The sequence below is a fragment of the Electrophorus electricus genome, chromosome 13 (assembly GCF_041902795.1).
Source record: "Electrophorus electricus isolate QZ-2024a chromosome 13, ASM4190279v1, whole genome shotgun sequence".
Lineage (NCBI taxonomy): Eukaryota > Metazoa > Chordata > Actinopteri > Gymnotiformes > Gymnotidae > Electrophorus > Electrophorus electricus.
In genome coordinates this window covers 20,525,893-20,547,639 of record NC_137509.1, presented here as the reverse complement: position 1 = coordinate 20,547,639, position 21,747 = coordinate 20,525,893, and the positions used below count along the sequence as shown (strand labels likewise).

The window sequence follows — 21,747 nt, the reverse complement described above, 5'->3', positions numbered from 1 at the left end:
CAGGTGCTAACAGATAGTTTTTTTTTATTAATCACTGCACTTCACATTTGAGCATGTCAGCTTGAAAGTAAATTAAAGTGATGCAAGAAGAGCTTACAGCACCTGGTATTCCTAGGTAGAGTCCCACCTCAGTACTATCCAGGCCCAAACTTGCTTAGCTTCCAAGGTCAGATGAGATTGCACTTTCTCAAGCTGGTGTGGCCGTAAGCCTTAAACACTTACTCAAATTGCCTAATCATAGCAAATATGATCAAAGACCAATCTGACAATTTTTTTTATTAATCCCTGCACTTGACATTCTAGAATGTTATCTTGAATGTAAATTAAATGATGCAATAAAAGCTTACAACATCTGGTATACGGAGGCACTAACAGACAGTTTTTTGATGAATCACTGCACTTCACATTCAGGCATGTGAGTTGGAGAGTAAATGAAAGTGATGCAAAAAAAACTTACAGCATCTGCTATTCCCAGGTGCTAACAGATAGTTTGAGTTAATTATTCACTGCACTTCAAATTTGAACATGATAGCTTGAACATAAATTAAAGGGATGGAATACAGTCTTACAGCACCTGCTATTCCCTGGTACTAAAAGATTTCTATTTAATCTGTACACTTCACATACAAGCTTGTCAGTTGCAGATTAGAGTAAAGTGATGCAACAAAAACTTACAGCATCTGCTATTCCCAGGTGCTAACAGATAGTTTTTTTAATTAATCACTGCACTTCACATCCTAGCATGTCATCTTGAAAGTAAATTAAAGTGATGCAAGAGAAGCTTAACAGCATCTCGTAGTCCAAGGTGCTAACAGATAGATTTTTGATGAATAACTGCACTTCACATTCAGGCATGTGAGTTGGAGAGTAAATGAAAGTGATGCAAAAAAAACTTACAGCATCGGCTATTCCCAGGTGCTAACAGATAGTTTTTTTTTATTAATCACTGCACTTCACATTTGAGCATGTCAGCTTGAAAGTAAATTAAAGTGATGCAAGAAGAGCTTACAGCACCTGGTATTCCTAGGGAGAGTCCCACCTCAGTACTATCCAGGCCCAAACTTGCTTAGCTTCCAAGGTCAGATGAGATTGGACGTTCTCAAGCTGGTGTGGCCGTAAGCCTTAAACACTTACTCAAATTGCCTAATCATAGCAAATATGATCAAAGACCAATCTGACAATTTTTTTTATTAATCCCTGCACTTGACATTCTAGAATGTTATCTTGAATGTAAATTAAATGATGCAATAAAAGCTTACAACATCTGGTATACGGAGGCACTAACAGACAGTTTTTTGATGAATCACTGCACTTCACATTCAGGCATGTGAGTTGGAGAGTAAATGAAAGTGATGCAAAAAAAACTTACAGCATCTGCTATTCCCAGGTGCTAACAGATAGTTTGAGTTAATTATTCACTGCACTTCAAATTTGAACATGATAGCTTGAACATAAATTAAAGGGATGCAATACAATCTTACAGCACCTGCTATTCCCTGGTACTAAAATATTTCTATTTAATCTGTACACTTCACATACAAGCTTGTCAGTTGCAGATTAACGTAAAGTGATGCAACAAAAACTTACAGCATCTGCTATTCCCAGGTGCTAACAGATAGTTTTTTTAATTAATCACTGCACTTCACATCCTAGCATGTCATCTTGAAAGTAAATTAAAGTGATGCAAGAGAAGCTTACAGCATCTCGTAGTCCAAGGTGCTAACAGATAGATTTTTGATGAATAACTGCACTTCACATTCAGGCATGTGAGTTGGAGAGTAAATGAAAGTGATGCAAAAAAACACTTACAGCATCGGCTATTCCCAGGTGCTAACAGATAGTTTTTTTTTATTAATCACTGCACTTCACATTTGAGCATGTCAGCTTGAAAGTAAATTAAAGTGATGCAAGAAGAGCTTACAGCACCTGGTATTCCTAGGTAGGGTCCCACCTCAGTACTATCCAGGCCCAAACTTGCTTAGCTTCCAAGGTCAGATGAGATTGCACTTTCTCAAGCTGGTGTGGCCGTAAGCCTTAAACACTTACTCAAATTGCCTAATCATAGCAAATATGATCAAAGACCAATCTGACAATTTTTTTTATTAATCCCTGCACTTGACATTCTAGAATGTTATCTTGAATGTAAATTAAATGATGCAATAAAAGCTTACAACATCTGGTATACGGAGGCACTAACAGACAGTTTTTTGATGAATCACTGCACTTCACATTCAGGCATGTGAGTTGGAGAGTAAATGAAAGTGATGCAAAAAAAACTTACAGCATCTGCTATTCCCAGGTGCTAACAGATAGTTTGAGTTAATTATTCACTGCACTTCAAATTTGAACATGATAGCTTGAACATAAATTAAAGGGATGCAATACAATCTTACAGCACCTGCTATTCCCTGGTACTAAAAGATTTCTATTTAATCTGTACACTTCACATACAAGCTTGTCAGTAGCAGATTAAATTAAAGTGATTCAACAAAAACTTACAGCATCTGCTATTCCCAGGTGCCAACAGATAGTTTTTTTAATTAATCACTGCATTTCACATCCTAGCATGTCATCTTGACAGTAAATTAAAGTGATGCAAGAGAAGCTTACAGCATCTCGTAGTCCAAGGTGCTAACAGATAGATTTTTGATGAATAACTGCACTTCACATTCAGGCATGTGAGTTGGAGAGTAAATGAAAGTGATGCAAAAAAAACTTACAGCATCGGCTATTCCCAGGTGCTAACAGATAGTTTTTTTTTATTAATCACTGCACTTCACATTTGAGCATGTCAGCTTGAAAGTAAATTAAAGTGATGCAAGAAGAGCTTACAGCACCTGGTATTCCTAGGTAGAGTCCCACCTCAGTACTATCCAGGCCCAAACTTGCTTAGCTTCCAAGGTCAGATGAGATTGCACTTTCTCAAGCTGGTGTGGCCGTAAGCCTTAAACACTTACTCAAATTGCCTAATCATAGCAAATATGATCAAAGACCAATCTGACAATTTTTTTTATTAATCCCTGCACTTGACATTCTAGAATGTTATCTTGAATGTAAATTAAATGATGCAATAAAAGCTTACAACATCTGGTATACGGAGGCACTAACAGACAGTTTTTTGATGAATCACTGCACTTCACATTCAGGCATGTGAGTTGGAGAGTAAATGAAATTGATGCAAAAAAAACTTACAGCATCTGCTATTCCCAGGTGCTAACAGATAGTTTGAGTTAATTATTCACTGCACTTCAAATTTGAACATGATAGCTTGAACATAAATTAAAGGGATGGAATACAGTCTTACAGCACCTGCTATTCCCTGGTACTAAAAGATTTCTATTTAATCTGTACACTTCACATACAAGCTTGTCAGTTGCAGATTAGAGTAAAGTGATGCAACAAAAACTTACAGCATCTGCTATTCCCAGGTGCTAACAGATAGTTTTTTTAATTAATCACTGCACTTCACATCCTAGCATGTCATCTTGAAAGTAAATTAAAGTGATGCAAGAGAAGCTTAACAGCATCTCGTAGTCCAAGGTGCTAACAGATAGATTTTTGATGAATAACTGCACTTCACATTCAGGCATGTGAGTTGGAGAGTAAATGAAAGTGATGCAAAAAAAACTTACAGCATCGGCTATTCCCAGGTGCTAACAGATAGTTTTTTTTTATTAATCACTGCACTTCACATTTGAGCATGTCAGCTTGAAAGTAAATTAAAGTGATGCAAGAAGAGCTTACAGCACCTGGTATTCCTAGGGAGAGTCCCACCTCAGTACTATCCAGGCCCAAACTTGCTTAGCTTCCAAGGTCAGATGAGATTGGACGTTCTCAAGCTGGTGTGGCCGTAAGCCTTAAACACTTACTCAAATTGCCTAATCATAGCAAATATGATCAAAGACCAATCTGACAATTTTTTTTATTAATCCCTGCACTTGACATTCTAGAATGTTATCTTGAATGTAAATTAAATGATGCAATAAAAGCTTACAACATCTGGTATACGGAGGCACTAACAGACAGTTTTTTGATGAATCACTGCACTTCACATTCAGGCATGTGAGTTGGAGAGTAAATGAAAGTGATGCAAAAAAAACTTACAGCATCTGCTATTCCCAGGTGCTAACAGATAGTTTGAGTTAATTATTCACTGCACTTCAAATTTGAACATGATAGCTTGAACATAAATTAAAGGGATGCAATACAATCTTACAGCACCTGCTATTCCCTGGTACTAAAATATTTCTATTTAATCTGTACACTTCACATACAAGCTTGTCAGTTGCAGATTAACGTAAAGTGATGCAACAAAAACTTACAGCATCTGCTATTCCCAGGTGCTAACAGATAGTTTTTTTAATTAATCACTGCACTTCACATCCTAGCATGTCATCTTGAAAGTAAATTAAAGTGATGCAAGAGAAGCTTACAGCATCTCGTAGTCCAAGGTGCTAACAGATAGATTTTTGATGAATAACTGCACTTCACATTCAGGCATGTGAGTTGGAGAGTAAATGAAAGTGATGCAAAAAAACACTTACAGCATCGGCTATTCCCAGGTGCTAACAGATAGTTTTTTTTTATTAATCACTGCACTTCACATTTGAGCATGTCAGCTTGAAAGTAAATTAAAGTGATGCAAGAAGAGCTTACAGCACCTGGTATTCCTAGGTAGGGTCCCACCTCAGTACTATCCAGGCCCAAACTTGCTTAGCTTCCAAGGTCAGATGAGATTGCACTTTCTCAAGCTGGTGTGGCCGTAAGCCTTAAACACTTACTCAAATTGCCTAATCATAGCAAATATGATCAAAGACCAATCTGACAATTTTTTTTATTAATCCCTGCACTTGACATTCTAGAATGTTATCTTGAATGTAAATTAAATGATGCAATAAAAGCTTACAACATCTGGTATACGGAGGCACTAACAGACAGTTTTTTGATGAATCACTGCACTTCACATTCAGGCATGTGAGTTGGAGAGTAAATGAAAGTGATGCAAAAAAAACTTACAGCATCTGCTATTCCCAGGTGCTAACAGATAGTTTGAGTTAATTATTCACTGCACTTCAAATTTGAACATGATAGCTTGAACATAAATTAAAGGGATGCAATACAATCTTACAGCACCTGCTATTCCCTGGTACTAAAAGATTTCTATTTAATCTGTACACTTCACATACAAGCTTGTCAGTAGCAGATTAAATTAAAGTGATTCAACAAAAACTTACAGCATCTGCTATTCCCAGGTGCCAACAGATAGTTTTTTTAATTAATCACTGCATTTCACATCCTAGCATGTCATCTTGACAGTAAATTAAAGTGATGCAAGAGAAGCTTACAGCATCTCGTAGTCCAAGGTGCTAACAGATAGATTTTTGATGAATAACTGCACTTCACATTCAGGCATGTGAGTTGGAGAGTAAATGAAAGTGATGCAAAAAAAACTTACAGCATCGGCTATTCCCAGGTGCTAACAGATAGTTTTTTTTTATTAATCACTGCACTTCACATTTGAGCATGTCAGCTTGAAAGTAAATTAAAGTGATGCAAGAAGAGCTTACAGCACCTGGTATTCCTAGGTAGAGTCCCACCTCAGTACTATCCAGGCCCAAACTTGCTTAGCTTCCAAGGTCAGATGAGATTGCACTTTCTCAAGCTGGTGTGGCCGTAAGCCTTAAACACTTACTCAAATTGCCTAATCATAGCAAATATGATCAAAGACCAATCTGACAATTTTTTTTATTAATCCCTGCACTTGACATTCTAGAATGTTATCTTGAATGTAAATTAAATGATGCAATAAAAGCTTACAACATCTGGTATACGGAGGCACTAACAGACAGTTTTTTGATGAATCACTGCACTTCACATTCAGGCATGTGAGTTGGAGAGTAAATGAAATTGATGCAAAAAAAACTTACAGCATCTGCTATTCCCAGGTGCTAACAGATAGTTTGAGTTAATTATTCACTGCACTTCAAATTTGAACATGATAGCTTGAACATAAATTAAAGGGATGGAATACAGTCTTACAGCACCTGCTATTCCCTGGTACTAAAAGATTTCTATTTAATCTGTACACTTCACATACAAGCTTGTCAGTTGCAGATTAGAGTAAAGTGATGCAACAAAAACTTACAGCATCTGCTATTCCCAGGTGCTAACAGATAGTTTTTTTAATTAATCACTGCACTTCACATCCTAGCATGTCATCTTGAAAGTAAATTAAAGTGATGCAAGAGAAGCTTAACAGCATCTCGTAGTCCAAGGTGCTAACAGATAGATTTTTGATGAATAACTGCACTTCACATTCAGGCATGTGAGTTGGAGAGTAAATGAAAGTGATGCAAAAAAACACTTACAGCATCGGCTATTCCCAGGTGCTAACAGATAGTTTTTTTTTATTAATCACTGCACTTCACATTTGAGCATGTCAGCTTGAAAGTAAATTAAAGTGATGCAAGAAGAGCTTACAGCACCTGGTATTCCTAGGTAGGGTCCCACCTCAGTACTATCCAGGCCCAAACTTGCTTAGCTTCCAAGGTCAGATGAGATTGCACTTTCTCAAGCTGGTGTGGCCGTAAGCCTTAAACACTTACTCAAATTGCCTAATCATAGCAAATATGATCAAAGACCAATCTGACAATTTTTTTTATTAATCCCTGCACTTGACATTCTAGAATGTTATCTTGAATGTAAATTAAATGATGCAATAAAAGCTTACAACATCTGGTATACGGAGGCACTAACAGACAGTTTTTTGATGAATCACTGCACTTCACATTCAGGCATGTGAGTTGGAGAGTAAATGAAAGTGATGCAAAAAAAACTTACAGCATCTGCTATTCCCAGGTGCTAACAGATAGTTTGAGTTAATTATTCACTGCACTTCAAATTTGAACATGATAGCTTGAACATAAATTAAAGGGATGCAATACAATCTTACAGCACCTGCTATTCCCTGGTACTAAAAGATTTCTATTTAATCTGTACACTTCACATACAAGCTTGTCAGTAGCAGATTAAATTAAAGTGATTCAACAAAAACTTACAGCATCTGCTATTCCCAGGTGCCAACAGATAGTTTTTTTAATTAATCACTGCATTTCACATCCTAGCATGTCATCTTGACAGTAAATTAAAGTGATGCAAGAGAAGCTTACAGCATCTCGTAGTCCAAGGTGCTAACAGATAGATTTTTGATGAATAACTGCACTTCACATTCAGGCATGTGAGTTGGAGAGTAAATGAAAGTGATGCAAAAAAAACTTACAGCATCGGCTATTCCCAGGTGCTAACAGATAGTTTTTTTTTATTAATCACTGCACTTCACATTTGAGCATGTCAGCTTGAAAGTAAATTAAAGTGATGCAAGAAGAGCTTACAGCACCTGGTATTCCTAGGTAGAGTCCCACCTCAGTACTATCCAGGCACAAACTTGCTTAGCTTCCAAGGTCAGATGAGATTGCACTTTCTCAAGCTGGTGTGGCCGTAAGCCTTAAACACTTACTCAAATTGCCTAATCATAGCAAATATGATCAAAGACCAATCTGACAATTTTTTTTATTAATCCCTGCACTTGACATTCTAGAATGTTATCTTGAATGTAAATTAAATGATGCAATAAAAGCTTACAACATCTGGTATACGGAGGCACTAACAGACAGTTTTTTGATGAATCACTGCACTTCACATTCAGGCATGTGAGTTGGAGAGTAAATGAAATTGATGCAAAAAAAACTTACAGCATCTGCTATTCCCAGGTGCTAACAGATAGTTTGAGTTAATTATTCACTGCACTTCAAATTTGAACATGATAGCTTGAACATAAATTAAAGGGATGGAATACAGTCTTACAGCACCTGCTATTCCCTGGTACTAAAAGATTTCTATTTAATCTGTACACTTCACATACAAGCTTGTCAGTTGCAGATTAGAGTAAAGTGATGCAACAAAAACTTACAGCATCTGCTATTCCCAGGTGCTAACAGATAGTTTTTTTAATTAATCACTGCACTTCACATCCTAGCATGTCATCTTGAAAGTAAATTAAAGTGATGCAAGAGAAGCTTAACAGCATCTCGTAGTCCAAGGTGCTAACAGATAGATTTTTGATGAATAACTGCACTTCACATTCAGGCATGTGAGTTGGAGAGTAAATGAAAGTGATGCAAAAAAAACTTACAGCATCGGCTATTCCCAGGTGCTAACAGATAGTTTTTTTTTATTAATCACTGCACTTCACATTTGAGCATGTCAGCTTGAAAGTAAATTAAAGTGATGCAAGAAGAGCTTACAGCACCTGGTATTCCTAGGGAGAGTCCCACCTCAGTACTATCCAGGCCCAAACTTGCTTAGCTTCCAAGGTCAGATGAGATTGGACGTTCTCAAGCTGGTGTGGCCGTAAGCCTTAAACACTTACTCAAATTGCCTAATCATAGCAAATATGATCAAAGACCAATCTGACAATTTTTTTTATTAATCCCTGCACTTGACATTCTAGAATGTTATCTTGAATGTAAATTAAATGATGCAATAAAAGCTTACAACATCTGGTATACGGAGGCACTAACAGACAGTTTTTTGATGAATCACTGCACTTCACATTCAGGCATGTGAGTTGGAGAGTAAATGAAAGTGATGCAAAAAAAACTTACAGCATCTGCTATTCCCAGGTGCTAACAGATAGTTTGAGTTAATTATTCACTGCACTTCAAATTTGAACATGATAGCTTGAACATAAATTAAAGGGATGCAATACAATCTTACAGCACCTGCTATTCCCTGGTACTAAAATATTTCTATTTAATCTGTACACTTCACATACAAGCTTGTCAGTTGCAGATTAACGTAAAGTGATGCAACAAAAACTTACAGCATCTGCTATTCCCAGGTGCTAACAGATAGTTTTTTTAATTAATCACTGCACTTCACATCCTAGCATGTCATCTTGAAAGTAAATTAAAGTGATGCAAGAGAAGCTTACAGCATCTCGTAGTCCAAGGTGCTAACAGATAGATTTTTGATGAATAACTGCACTTCACATTCAGGCATGTGAGTTGGAGAGTAAATGAAAGTGATGCAAAAAAACACTTACAGCATCGGCTATTCCCAGGTGCTAACAGATAGTTTTTTTTTATTAATCACTGCACTTCACATTTGAGCATGTCAGCTTGAAAGTAAATTAAAGTGATGCAAGAAGAGCTTACAGCACCTGGTATTCCTAGGTAGGGTCCCACCTCAGTACTATCCAGGCCCAAACTTGCTTAGCTTCCAAGGTCAGATGAGATTGCACTTTCTCAAGATGGTGTGGCCGTAAGCCTTAAACACTTACTCAAATTGCCTAATCATAGCAAATATGATCAAAGACCAATCTGACAATTTTTTTTATTAATCCCTGCACTTGACATTCTAGAATGTTATCTTGAATGTAAATTAAATGATGCAATAAAAGCTTACAACATCTGGTATACGGAGGCACTAACAGACAGTTTTTTGATGAATCACTGCACTTCACATTCAGGCATGTGAGTTGGAGAGTAAATGAAAGTGATGCAAAAAAAACTTACAGCATCTGCTATTCCCAGGTGCTAACAGATAGTTTGAGTTAATTATTCACTGCACTTCAAATTTGAACATGATAGCTTGAACATAAATTAAAGGGATGCAATACAATCTTACAGCACCTGCTATTCCCTGGTACTAAAAGATTTCTATTTAATCTGTACACTTCACATACAAGCTTGTCAGTAGCAGATTAAATTAAAGTGATTCAACAAAAACTTACAGCATCTGCTATTCCCAGGTGCCAACAGATAGTTTTTTTAATTAATCACTGCATTTCACATCCTAGCATGTCATCTTGACAGTAAATTAAAGTGATGCAAGAGAAGCTTACAGCATCTCGTAGTCCAAGGTGCTAACAGATAGATTTTTGATGAATAACTGCACTTCACATTCAGGCATGTGAGTTGGAGAGTAAATGAAAGTGATGCAAAAAAAACTTACAGCATCGGCTATTCCCAGGTGCTAACAGATAGTTTTTTTTTATTAATCACTGCACTTCACATTTGAGCATGTCAGCTTGAAAGTAAATTAAAGTGATGCAAGAAGAGCTTACAGCACCTGGTATTCCTAGGTAGAGTCCCACCTCAGTACTATCCAGGCCCAAACTTGCTTAGCTTCCAAGGTCAGATGAGATTGCACTTTCTCAAGCTGGTGTGGCCGTAAGCCTTAAACACTTACTCAAATTGCCTAATCATAGCAAATATGATCAAAGACCAATCTGACAATTTTTTTTATTAATCCCTGCACTTGACATTCTAGAATGTTATCTTGAATGTAAATTAAATGATGCAATAAAAGCTTACAACATCTGGTATACGGAGGCACTAACAGACAGTTTTTTGATGAATCACTGCACTTCACATTCAGGCATGTGAGTTGGAGAGTAAATGAAAGTGATGCAAAAAAAACTTACAGCATCTGCTATTCCCAGGTGCTAACAGATAGTTTGAGTTAATTATTCACTGCACTTCAAATTTGAACATGATAGCTTGAACATAAATTAAAGGGATGGAATACAGTCTTACAGCACCTGCTATTCCCTGGTACTAAAAGATTTCTATTTAATCTGTACACTTCACATACAAGCTTGTCAGTTGCAGATTAGAGTAAAGTGATGCAACAAAAACTTACAGCATCTGCTATTCCCAGGTGCTAACAGATAGTTTTTTTAATTAATCACTGCACTTCACATCCTAGCATGTCATCTTGAAAGTAAATTAAAGTGATGCAAGAGAAGCTTAACAGCATCTCGTAGTCCAAGGTGCTAACAGATAGATTTTTGATGAATAACTGCACTTCACATTCAGGCATGTGAGTTGGAGAGTAAATGAAAGTGATGCAAAAAAAACTTACAGCATCGGCTATTCCCAGGTGCTAACAGATAGTTTTTTTTTATTAATCACTGCACTTCACATTTGAGCATGTCAGCTTGAAAGTAAATTAAAGTGATGCAAGAAGAGCTTACAGCACCTGGTATTCCTAGGTAGAGTCCCACCTCAGTACTATCCAGGCCCAAACTTGCTTAGCTTCCAAGGTCAGATGAGATTGGACGTTCTCAAGCTGGTGTGGCCGTAAGCCTTAAACACTTACTCAAATTGCCTAATCATAGCAAATATGATCAAAGACCAATCTGACAATTTTTTTTATTAATCCCTGCACTTGACATTCTAGAATGTTATCTTGAATGTAAATTAAATGATGCAATAAAAGCTTACAACATCTGGTATACGGAGGCACTAACAGACAGTTTTTTGATGAATCACTGCACTTCACATTCAGGCATGTGAGTTGGAGAGTAAATGAAAGTGATGCAAAAAAAACTTACAGCATCTGCTATTCCCAGGTGCTAACAGATAGTTTGAGTTAATTATTCACTGCACTTCAAATTTGAACATGATAGCTTGAACATAAATTAAAGGGATGCAATACAATCTTACAGCACCTGCTATTCCCTGGTACTAAAAGATTTCTATTTAATCTGTACACTTCACATACAAGCTTGTCAGTAGCAGATTAAATTAAAGTGATTCAACAAAAACTTACAGCATCTGCTATTCCCAGGTGCCAACAGATAGTTTTTTTAATTAATCACTGCATTTCACATCCTAGCATGTCATCTTGACAGTAAATTAAAGTGATGCAAGAGAAGCTTACAGCATCTCGTAGTCCAAGGTGCTAACAGATAGATTTTTGATGAATAACTGCACTTCACATTCAGGCATGTGAGTTGGAGAGTAAATGAAAGTGATGCAAAAAAAACTTACAGCATCGGCTATTCCCAGGTGCTAACAGATAGTTTTTTTTTATTAATCACTGCACTTCACATTTGAGCATGTCAGCTTGAAAGTAAATTAAAGTGATGCAAGAAGAGCTTACAGCACCTGGTATTCCTAGGTAGAGTCCCACCTCAGTACTATCCAGGCCCAAACTTGCTTAGCTTCCAAGGTCAGATGAGATTGCACTTTCTCAAGCTGGTGTGGCCGTAAGCCTTAAACACTTACTCAAATTGCCTAATCATAGCAAATATGATCAAAGACCAATCTGACAATTTTTTTTATTAATCCCTGCACTTGACATTCTAGAATGTTATCTTGAATGTAAATTAAATGATGCAATAAAAGCTTACAACATCTGGTATACGGAGGCACTAACAGACAGTTTTTTGATGAATCACTGCACTTCACATTCAGGCATGTGAGTTGGAGAGTAAATGAAAGTGATGCAAAAAAAACTTACAGCATCTGCTATTCCCAGGTGCTAACAGATAGTTTGAGTTAATTATTCACTGCACTTCAAATTTGAACATGATAGCTTGAACATAAATTAAAGGGATGGAATACAGTCTTACAGCACCTGCTATTCCCTGGTACTAAAAGATTTCTATTTAATCTGTACACTTCACATACAAGCTTGTCAGTTGCAGATTAGAGTAAAGTGATGCAACAAAAACTTACAGCATCTGCTATTCCCAGGTGCTAACAGATAGTTTTTTTAATTAATCACTGCACTTCACATCCTAGCATGTCATCTTGAAAGTAAATTAAAGTGATGCAAGAGAAGCTTAACAGCATCTCGTAGTCCAAGGTGCTAACAGATAGATTTTTGATGAATAACTGCACTTCACATTCAGGCATGTGAGTTGGAGAGTAAATGAAAGTGATGCAAAAAAAACTTACAGCATCGGCTATTCCCAGGTGCTAACAGATAGTTTTTTTTTATTAATCACTGCACTTCACATTTGAGCATGTCAGCTTGAAAGTAAATTAAAGTGATGCAAGAAGAGCTTACAGCACCTGGTATTCCTAGGGAGAGTCCCACCTCAGTACTATCCAGGCCCAAACTTGCTTAGCTTCCAAGGTCAGATGAGATTGGACGTTCTCAAGCTGGTGTGGCCGTAAGCCTTAAACACTTACTCAAATTGCCTAATCATAGCAAATATGATCAAAGACCAATCTGACAATTTTTTTTATTAATCCCTGCACTTGACATTCTAGAATGTTATCTTGAATGTAAATTAAATGATGCAATAAAAGCTTACAACATCTGGTATACGGAGGCACTAACAGACAGTTTTTTGATGAATCACTGCACTTCACATTCAGGCATGTGAGTTGGAGAGTAAATGAAAGTGATGCAAAAAAAACTTACAGCATCTGCTATTCCCAGGTGCTAACAGATAGTTTGAGTTAATTATTCACTGCACTTCAAATTTGAACATGATAGCTTGAACATAAATTAAAGGGATGCAATACAATCTTACAGCACCTGCTATTCCCTGGTACTAAAATATTTCTATTTAATCTGTACACTTCACATACAAGCTTGTCAGTTGCAGATTAAAGTAAAGTGATGCAACAAAAACTTACAGCATCTGCTATTCCCAGGTGCTAACAGATAGTTTTTTTAATTAATCACTGCATTTCACATCCTAGCATGTCATCTTGACAGTAAATTAAAGTGATTCAAGAGAAGCTTACAGCATCTCGTAGTCCAAGGTGCTAACAGATAGTTTTTGATGAATAACTGCACTTCACATTCAGGCATGTGAGTTGGAGAGTAAATGAAAGTGATGCAAAAAAAACTTACAGCATCTGCTATTCCCAGGTGCTAACAGATAGTTTTTTTTATTAATCACTGCACTTCACATTTGAGCATGTCAGCTTGAAAGTAAATTAAAGTGATGCAAGAAAAGCTTACAGCACCTGGTATTCCTAGGTAGGGTCCCACCTCAGTACTATCCAGGCCCAAACTTGTTTAGCTTCCAAGGTCAGATGAGATTGGGCGTTCTCAAGCTGGTGTGGCCGTAAGCCTTAAACACTTACTCAAATTGCCTAATAATAGCAAATATGATCAAAGACCAATCTGACAATTTTTTTTATTAATCCCTGCACTTGACATTCTAGAATGTTATCTTGAATGTAAATTAAATGATGCAATAAAAGCTTACAACATCTGGTATACGGAGGCACTAACAGACAGTTTTTTGATGAATCACTGCACTTCACATTCAGGCATGTGAGTTGGAGAGTAAATGAAAGTGATGCAAAAAAAACTTACAGCATCTGCTATTCCCAGGTGCTAACAGATAGTTTGAGTTAATTATTCACTGCACTTCAAATTTGAACATGATAGCTTGAACATAAATTAAAGGGATGCAATACAATCTTACAGCACCTGCTATTCCCTGGTACTAAAAGATTTCTTTTTAATCTGTACACTTCACATACAAGCTTGTCAGTTGCAGATTAAAGTAAAGTGATGCAACAAAAACTTACAGCATCTGCTATTCCCAGGTGCTAACAGATATTTTTTTTAATTAATTACTGCACTTCAAATCCTAGCATGTCATCTTGACAGTAAATTAAAGTGATGCAAGAGAAGATTACAGCATCTCGTAGTCCATGGTGCTAACAGATATTTTTTTGATGAATAACTGCACTTCACATTCAGGCATGTGAGTTGGAGAGTAAATGAAAGTGATGCAAAAAAAACTTACAGCATCGGCTATTCCCAGGTGCTAACAGATAGTTTTTTTTTATTAATCACTGCACTTCACATTTGAGCATGTCAGCTTGAAAGTAAATTAAAGTGATGCAAGAAGAGCTTACAGCACCTGGTATTCCTAGGTAGAGTCCCACCTCAGTACTATCCAGGCCCAAACTTGCTTAGCTTCCAAGGTCAGATGAGATTGCACTTTCTCAAGCTGGTGTGGCCGTAAGCCTTAAACACTTACTCAAATTGCCTAATCATAGCAAATATGATCAAAGACCAATCTGACAATTTTTTTTATTAATCCCTGCACTTGACATTCTAGAATGTTATCTTGAATGTAAATTAAATGATGCAATAAAAGCTTACAACATCTGGTATACGGAGGCACTAACAGACAGTTTTTTGATGAATCACTGCACTTCACATTCAGGCATGTGAGTTGGAGAGTAAACGAAAGTGATGCAAAAAAAACTTACAGCATCTGCTATTCCCAGGTGCTAACAGATAGTTTGAGTTAATTATTCACTGCACTTCAAATTTGAACATGATAGCTTGAACATAAATTAAAGGGATGGAATACAGTCTTACAGCACCTGCTATTCCCTGGTACTAAAAGATTTCTATTTAATCTGTACACTTCACATACAAGCTTGTCAGTTGCAGATTAGAGTAAAGTGATGCAACAAAAACTTACAGCATCTGCTATTCCCAGGTGCTAACAGATAGTTTTTTTAATTAATCACTGCACTTCACATCCTAGCATGTCATCTTGAAAGTAAATTAAAGTGATGCAAGAGAAGCTTAACAGCATCTCGTAGTCCAAGGTGCTAACAGATAGATTTTTGATGAATAACTGCACTTCACATTCAGGCATGTGAGTTGGAGAGTAAATGAAAGTGATGCAAAAAAACACTTACAGCATCGGCTATTCCCAGGTGCTAACAGATAGTTTTTTTTTATTAATCACTGCACTTCACATTTGAGCATGTCAGCTTGAAAGTAAATTAAAGTGATGCAAGAAGAGCTTACAGCACCTGGTATTCCTAGGTAGAGTCCCACCTCAGTACTATCCAGGCCCAAACTTGCTTAGCTTCCAAGGTCAGATGAGATTGCACTTTCTCAAGCTGGTGTGGCCGTAAGCCTTAAACACTTACTCAAATTGCCTAATCATAGCAAATATGATCAAAGACCAATCTGACAATTTTTTTTATTAATCCCTGCACTTGACATTCTAGAATGTTATCTTGAATGTAAATTAAATGATGCAATAAAAGCTTACAACATCTGGTATACGGAGGCACTAACAGACAGTTTTTTGATGAATCACTGCACTTCACATTCAGGCATGTGAGTTGGAGAGTAAATGAAAGTGATGCAAAAAAAACTTACAGCATCTGCTATTCCCAGGTGCTAACAGATAGTTTGAGTTAATTATTCACTGCACTTCAAATTTGAACATGATAGCTTGAACATAAATTAAAGGGATGGAATACAGTCTTACAGCACCTGCTATTCCCTGGTACTAAAAGATTTCTATTTAATCTGTACACTTCACATACAAGCTTGTCAGTTGCAGATTAGAGTAAAGTGATGCAACAAAAACTTACAGCATCTGCTATTCCCAGGTGCTAACAGATAGTTTTTTTAATTAATCACTGCACTTCACATCCTAGCATGTCATCTTGAAAGTAAATTAAAGTGATGCAAGAGAAGCTTAACAGCATCTCGTAGTCCAAGGTGCTAACAGATAGATTTTTGATGAATAACTGCACTTCACATTCAGGCATGTGAGTTGGAGAGTAAATGAAAGTGATGCAAAAAAAACTTACAGCATCGGCTATTCCCAGGTGCTAACAGATAGTTTTTTTTTATTAATCACTGCACTTCACATTTGAGCATGTCAGCTTGAAAGTAAATTAAAGTGATGCAAGAAGAGCTTACAGCACCTGGTATTCCTAGGTAGAGTCCCACCTCAGTACTATCCAGGCCCAAACTTGCTTAGCTTCCAAGGTCAGATGAGATTGGACGTTCTCAAGCTGGTGTGGCCGTAAGCCTTAAACACTTACTCAAATTGCCTAATCATAGCAAATATGATCAAAGACCAATCTGACAATTTTTTTTATTAATCCCTGCACTTGACATTCTAGAATGTTATCTTGAATGTAAATTAAATGATGCAATAAAAGCTTACAACATCTGGTATACGGAGGCACTAACAGACAGTTTTTTGATGAATCACTGCACTTCACATTCAGGCATGTGAGTTGGAGAGTAAATGAAAGTGATGCAAAAAAAACTTACAGCATCTGCTATTCCCAGGTGCTAACAGATAGTTTGAGTTAATTATTCACTGCACTTCAAATTTGAACATGATAGCTTGAACATAAATTAAAGGGATGCAATACAATCTTACAGCACCTGCTATTCCCTGGTACTAAAAGATTTCTATTTAATCTGTACACTTCACATACAAGCTTGTCAGTAGCAGATTAAATTAAAGTGATTGAACAAAAACTTACAGCATCTGCTATTCCCAGGTGCCAACAGATAGTTTTTTTAATTAATCACTGCATTTCACATCCTAGCATGTCATCTTGACAGTAAATTAAAGTGATGCAAGAGAAGCTTACAGCATCTCGTAGTCCAAGGTGCTAACAGATAGATTTTTGATGAATAACTGCACTTCACATTCAGGCATGTGAGTTGGAGAGTAAATGAAAGTGATGCAAAAAAAACTTACAGCATCGGCTATTCCCAGGTGCTAACAGATAGTTTTTTTTTATTAATCACTGCACTTCACATTTGAGCATGTCAGCTTGAAAGTAAATTAAAGTGATGCAAGAAGAGCTTACAGCACCTGGTATTCCTAGGTAGAGTCCCACCTCAGTACTATCCAGGCCCAAACTTGCTTAGCTTCCAAGGTCAGATGAGATTGCACTTTCTCAAGCTGGTGTGGCCGTAAGCCTTAAACACTTACTCAAATTGCCTAATCATAGCAAATATGATCAAAGACCAATCTGACAATTTTTTTTATTAATCCCTGCACTTGACATTCTAGAATGTTATCTTGAATGTAAATTAAATGATGCAATAAAAGCTTACAACATCTGGTATACGGAGGCACTAACAGACAGTTTTTTGATGAATCACTGCACTTCACATTCAGGCATGTGAGTTGGAGAGTAAATGAAAGTGATGCAAAAAAAACTTACAGCATCTGCTATTCCCAGGTGCTAACAGATAGTTTGAGTTAATTATTCACTGCACTTCAAATTTGAACATGATAGCTTGAACATAAATTAAAGGGATGGAATACAGTCTTACAGCACCTGCTATTCCCTGGTACTAAAAGATTTCTATTTAATCTGTACACTTCACATACAAGCTTGTCAGTTGCAGATTAGAGTAAAGTGATGCAACAAAAACTTACAGCATCTGCTATTCCCAGGTGCTAACAGATAGTTTTTTTAATTAATCACTGCACTTCACATCCTAGCATGTCATCTTGAAAGTAAATTAAAGTGATGCAAGAGAAGCTTAACAGCATCTCGTAGTCCAAGGTGCTAACAGATAGATTTTTGATGAATAACTGCACTTCACATTCAGGCATGTGAGTTGGAGAGTAAATGAAAGTGATGCAAAAAAAACTTACAGCATCGGCTATTCCCAGGTGCTAACAGATAGTTTTTTTTTATTAATCACTGCACTTCACATTTGAGCATGTCAGCTTGAAAGTAAATTAAAGTGATGCAAGAAGAGCTTACAGCACCTGGTATTCCTAGGGAGAGTCCCACCTCAGTACTATCCAGGCCCAAACTTGCTTAGCTTCCAAGGTCAGATGAGATTGGACGTTCTCAAGCTGGTGTGGCCGTAAGCCTTAAACACTTACTCAAATTGCCTAATCATAGCAAATATGATCAAAGACCAATCTGACAATTTTTTTTATTAATCCCTGCACTTGACATTCTAGAATGTTATCTTGAATGTAAATTAAATGATGCAATAAAAGCTTACAACATCTGGTATACGGAGGCACTAACAGACAGTTTTTTGATGAATCACTGCACTTCACATTCAGGCATGTGAGTTGGAGAGTAAATGAAAGTGATGCAAAAAAAACTTACAGCATCTGCTATTCCCAGGTGCTAACAGATAGTTTGAGTTAATTATTCACTGCACTTCAAATTTGAACATGATAGCTTGAACATAAATTAAAGGGATGCAATACAATCTTACAGCACCTGCTATTCCCTGGTACTAAAATATTTCTATTTAATCTGTACACTTCACATACAAGCTTGTCAGTTGCAGATTAAAGTAAAGTGATGCAACAAAAACTTACAGCATCTGCTATTCCCAGGTGCTAACAGATAGTTTTTTTAATTAATCACTGCATTTCACATCCTAGCATGTCATCTTGACAGTAAATTAAAGTGATTCAAGAGAAGCTTACAGCATCTCGTAGTCCAAGGTGCTAACAGATAGTTTTTGATGAATAACTGCACTTCACATTCAGGCATGTGAGTTGGAGAGTAAATGAAAGTGATGCAAAAAAAACTTACAGCATCTGCTATTCCCAGGTGCTAACAGATAGTTTTTTTTATTAATCACTGCACTTCACATTTGAGCATGTCAGCTTGAAAGTAAATTAAAGTGATGCAAGAAAAGCTTACAGCACCTGGTATTCCTAGGTAGGGTCCCACCTCAGTACTATCCAGGCCCAAACTTGTTTAGCTTCCAAGGTCAGATGAGATTGGGCGTTCTCAAGCTGGTGTGGCCGTAAGCCTTAAACACTTACTCAAATTGCCTAATAATAGCAAATATGATCAAAGACCAATCTGACAATTTTTTTTATTAATCCCTGCACTTGACATTCTAGAATGTTATCTTGAATGTAAATTAAATGATGCAATAAAAGCTTACAACATCTGGTATACGGAGGCACTAACAGACAGTTTTTTGATGAATCACTGCACTTCACATTCAGGCATGTGAGTTGGAGAGTAAATGAAAGTGATGCAAAAAAAACTTACAGCATCTGCTATTCCCAGGTGCTAACAGATAGTTTGAGTTAATTATTCACTGCACTTCAAATTTGAACATGATAGCTTGAACATAAATTAAAGGGATGCAATACAATCTTACAGCACCTGCTATTCCCTGGTACTAAAAGATTTCTTTTTAATCTGTACACTTCACATACAAGCTTGTCAGTTGCAGATTAAAGTAAAGTGATGCAACAAAAACTTACAGCATCTGCTATTCCCAGGTGCTAACAGATATTTTTTTTAATTAATTACTGCACTTCAAATCCTAGCATGTCATCTTGACAGTAAATTAAAGTGATGCAAGAGAAGATTACAGCATCTCGTAGTCCATGGTGCTAACAGATATTTTTTTGATGAATAACTGCACTTCACATTCAGGCATGTGAGTTGGAGAGTAAATGAAAGTGATGCAAAAAAAACTTACAGCATCGGCTATTCCCAGGTGCTAACAGATAGTTTTTTTTTATTAATCACTGCACTTCACATTTGAGCATGTCAGCTTGAAAGTAAATTAAAGTGATGCAAGAAGAGCTTACAGCACCTGGTATTCCTAGGTAGAGTCCCACCTCAGTACTATCCAGGCCCAAACTTGCTTAGCTTCCAAGGTCAGATGAGATTGCACTTTCTCAAGCTGGTGTGGCCGTAAGCCTTAAACACTTACTCAAATTGCCTAATCATAGCAAATATGATCAAAGACCAATCTGACAATTTTTTTTATTAATCCCTGCACTTGACATTCTAGAATGTTATCTTGAATGTAAATTAAATGATGCAATAAAAGCTTACAACATCTGGTATACGGAGGCACTAACAGACAGTTTTTTGATGAATCACTGCACTTCACATTCAGGCATGTGAGTTGGAGAGTAAACGAAAGTGATGCAAAAAAAACTTACAGCATCTGCTATTCCCAGGTGCTAACAGATAGTTTGAGTTAATTATTCACTGCACTTCAAATTTGAACATGATAGCTTGAACATAAATTAAAGGGATGGAATACAGTCTTACAGCACCTGCTATTCCCTGGTACTAAAAGATTTCTATTTAATCTGTACACTTCACATACAAGCTTGTCAGTTGCAGATTAGAGTAAAGTGATGCAACAAAAACTTACAGCATCTGCTATTCCCAGGTGCTAACAGATAGTTTTTTTAATTAATCACTGCACTTCACATCCTAGCATGTCATCTTGAAAGTAAATTAAAGTGATGCAAGAGAAGCTTAACAGCATCTCGTAGTCCAAGGTGCTAACAGATAGATTTTTGATGAATAACTGCACTTCACATTCAGGCATGTGAGTTGGAGAGTAAATGAAAGTGATGCAAAAAAACACTTACAGCATCGGCTATTCCCAGGTGCTAACAGATAGTTTTTTTTTATTAATCACTGCACTTCACATTTGAGCATGTCAGCTTGAAAGTAAATTAAAGTGATGCAAGAAGAGCTTACAGCACCTGGTATTCCTAGGTAGGGTCCCACCTCAGTACTATCCAGGCCCAAACTTGCTTAGCTTCCAAGGTCAGATGAGATTGCACTTTCTCAAGCTGGTGTGGCCGTAAGCCTTAAACACTTACTCAAATTGCCTAATCATAGCAAATATGATCAAAGACCAATCTGACAATTTTTTTTATTAATCCCTGCACTTGACATTCTAGAATGTTATCTTGAATGTAAATTAAATGATGCAATAAAAGCTTACAACATCTGGTATACGGAGGCACTAACAGACAGTTTTTTGATGAATCACTGCACTTCACATTCAGGCATGTGAGTTGGAGAGTAAATGAAAGTGATGCAAAAAAAACTTACAGCATCTGCTATTCCCAGGTGCTAACAGATAGTTTGAGTTAATTATTCACTGCACTTCAAATTTGAACATGATAGCTTGAACATAAATTAAAGGGATGCAATACAATCTTACAGCACCTGCTATTCCCTGGTACTAAAAGATTTCTATTTAATCTGTACACTTCACATACAAGCTTGTCAGTAGCAGATTAAATTAAAGTGATTCAACAAAAACTTACAGCATCTGCTATTCCCAGGTGCCAACAGATAGTTTTTTTAATTAATCACTGCATTTCACATCCTAGCATGTCATCTTGACAGTAAATTAAAGTGATGCAAGAGAAGC

At 36.8% G+C, this 21,747-nt stretch overlaps 24 pseudogenes; all 24 read right to left on the bottom strand.

Moving 5' to 3' along the window:
• Window positions 1-90: 90 nt before the first annotated feature.
• Window positions 91-209, bottom strand: LOC145650791 (5S ribosomal RNA; annotated as a pseudogene).
• A 793-nt stretch (window positions 210-1,002) lies between these two features.
• LOC145648010 (5S ribosomal RNA) lies at window positions 1,003-1,121 on the bottom strand (annotated as a pseudogene).
• A 793-nt stretch (window positions 1,122-1,914) lies between these two features.
• On the bottom strand, window positions 1,915-2,033 carry LOC145650893 (5S ribosomal RNA; annotated as a pseudogene).
• Window positions 2,034-2,825: 792 nt separating this feature from the next.
• Window positions 2,826-2,944, bottom strand: LOC145650789 (5S ribosomal RNA; annotated as a pseudogene).
• A 793-nt stretch (window positions 2,945-3,737) lies between these two features.
• Window positions 3,738-3,856, bottom strand: LOC145648009 (5S ribosomal RNA; annotated as a pseudogene).
• Window positions 3,857-4,649: 793 nt separating this feature from the next.
• LOC145650892 (5S ribosomal RNA) lies at window positions 4,650-4,768 on the bottom strand (annotated as a pseudogene).
• Window positions 4,769-5,560: 792 nt separating this feature from the next.
• Window positions 5,561-5,679, bottom strand: LOC145650788 (5S ribosomal RNA; annotated as a pseudogene).
• A 794-nt stretch (window positions 5,680-6,473) lies between these two features.
• Window positions 6,474-6,592, bottom strand: LOC145650890 (5S ribosomal RNA; annotated as a pseudogene).
• Window positions 6,593-7,384: 792 nt separating this feature from the next.
• On the bottom strand, window positions 7,385-7,503 carry LOC145644815 (5S ribosomal RNA; annotated as a pseudogene).
• A 793-nt stretch (window positions 7,504-8,296) lies between these two features.
• LOC145648008 (5S ribosomal RNA) lies at window positions 8,297-8,415 on the bottom strand (annotated as a pseudogene).
• Window positions 8,416-9,208: 793 nt separating this feature from the next.
• On the bottom strand, window positions 9,209-9,327 carry LOC145643975 (5S ribosomal RNA; annotated as a pseudogene).
• A 792-nt stretch (window positions 9,328-10,119) lies between these two features.
• On the bottom strand, window positions 10,120-10,238 carry LOC145650787 (5S ribosomal RNA; annotated as a pseudogene).
• Window positions 10,239-11,031: 793 nt separating this feature from the next.
• On the bottom strand, window positions 11,032-11,150 carry LOC145647854 (5S ribosomal RNA; annotated as a pseudogene).
• A 792-nt stretch (window positions 11,151-11,942) lies between these two features.
• Window positions 11,943-12,061, bottom strand: LOC145650786 (5S ribosomal RNA; annotated as a pseudogene).
• A 793-nt stretch (window positions 12,062-12,854) lies between these two features.
• LOC145648007 (5S ribosomal RNA) lies at window positions 12,855-12,973 on the bottom strand (annotated as a pseudogene).
• A 790-nt stretch (window positions 12,974-13,763) lies between these two features.
• LOC145647250 (5S ribosomal RNA) lies at window positions 13,764-13,882 on the bottom strand (annotated as a pseudogene).
• Window positions 13,883-14,674: 792 nt separating this feature from the next.
• On the bottom strand, window positions 14,675-14,793 carry LOC145650785 (5S ribosomal RNA; annotated as a pseudogene).
• A 794-nt stretch (window positions 14,794-15,587) lies between these two features.
• On the bottom strand, window positions 15,588-15,706 carry LOC145650784 (5S ribosomal RNA; annotated as a pseudogene).
• A 793-nt stretch (window positions 15,707-16,499) lies between these two features.
• Window positions 16,500-16,618, bottom strand: LOC145647853 (5S ribosomal RNA; annotated as a pseudogene).
• A 792-nt stretch (window positions 16,619-17,410) lies between these two features.
• Window positions 17,411-17,529, bottom strand: LOC145650783 (5S ribosomal RNA; annotated as a pseudogene).
• A 793-nt stretch (window positions 17,530-18,322) lies between these two features.
• Window positions 18,323-18,441, bottom strand: LOC145648005 (5S ribosomal RNA; annotated as a pseudogene).
• A 790-nt stretch (window positions 18,442-19,231) lies between these two features.
• On the bottom strand, window positions 19,232-19,350 carry LOC145647249 (5S ribosomal RNA; annotated as a pseudogene).
• Window positions 19,351-20,142: 792 nt separating this feature from the next.
• LOC145650782 (5S ribosomal RNA) lies at window positions 20,143-20,261 on the bottom strand (annotated as a pseudogene).
• A 794-nt stretch (window positions 20,262-21,055) lies between these two features.
• On the bottom strand, window positions 21,056-21,174 carry LOC145650889 (5S ribosomal RNA; annotated as a pseudogene).
• Between the last annotated feature and the right edge of the window lie 573 nt (window positions 21,175-21,747).